A 766-nucleotide genomic window follows, 5' to 3' on the forward strand; every position below is an offset into this window, starting at 1 on the left:
CAACTAGCAGAAGAATTTGCATGAAAATACCAAAAAAGGAGACAGATGGAGCTGCGGTCTGGCAGCGATCCTGACGGCACAGACAGCTTGGAGATTCCCGAGTGCTGGTAGCACCTAAGAATTAACCTAAAAATCACCCTGCTAGCCAGGGATTACATGGAAGACTTGTGCACGGTGGCTGGGGAACAAATGGAGAAGGTGAAGAGAAAGGTGGGCTGAACTGTGGACTTTTGCCGGTCCGGAGGACGCCGCCATTTTGAAGATTTAAAAAGTGGCTTGACTATTTTGGATATTTAAAGAGACAGCACTCTCACAGATTCTGGGGTTTAAGAACACATTCTGCTTTCCAGCAACCCCAAGGACACTCGGGACCTGCAAGACTGAAAAGGTACACATGCCACTTGTTACCCTTATACCCCACACCCACTTGGTGAATGGAGGTGCAGCCATCCCCCACTCCCACCTACCTTCTGGGTCCACAGGAACTCCATCACAGTCTGTGTGCTCAGAAGGAGCCTGGGTGCCCTGCCCTGTCCTCCACCGATTTTTTTTCTCTTTTTTTTATTTTTTTCTTTTTTGCTTCCTTTTTTTCTGGTGATTAGTTAGCTTGTATTTGTCTGTTTTAAAACAACTAATACAGTTAATACTTTTGTCCTTTTTATTATTATTCTTAATCTTCCCCTACCAGGTCCTAGTTTTCAGCATTTTATCTTTTCCCTGTGCATGGTTGGAATTTTTTTTTTTTTAATTTAAGGTATTTTTTTTT

This window comes from Orycteropus afer, unplaced genomic scaffold (genome assembly GCF_000298275.1).
Source record: "Orycteropus afer afer isolate SDZICR_OR568_19922 unplaced genomic scaffold, OryAfe1.0 scaffold00003, whole genome shotgun sequence".
Classification (NCBI taxonomy): Eukaryota; Metazoa; Chordata; class Mammalia; order Tubulidentata; family Orycteropodidae; genus Orycteropus; species Orycteropus afer.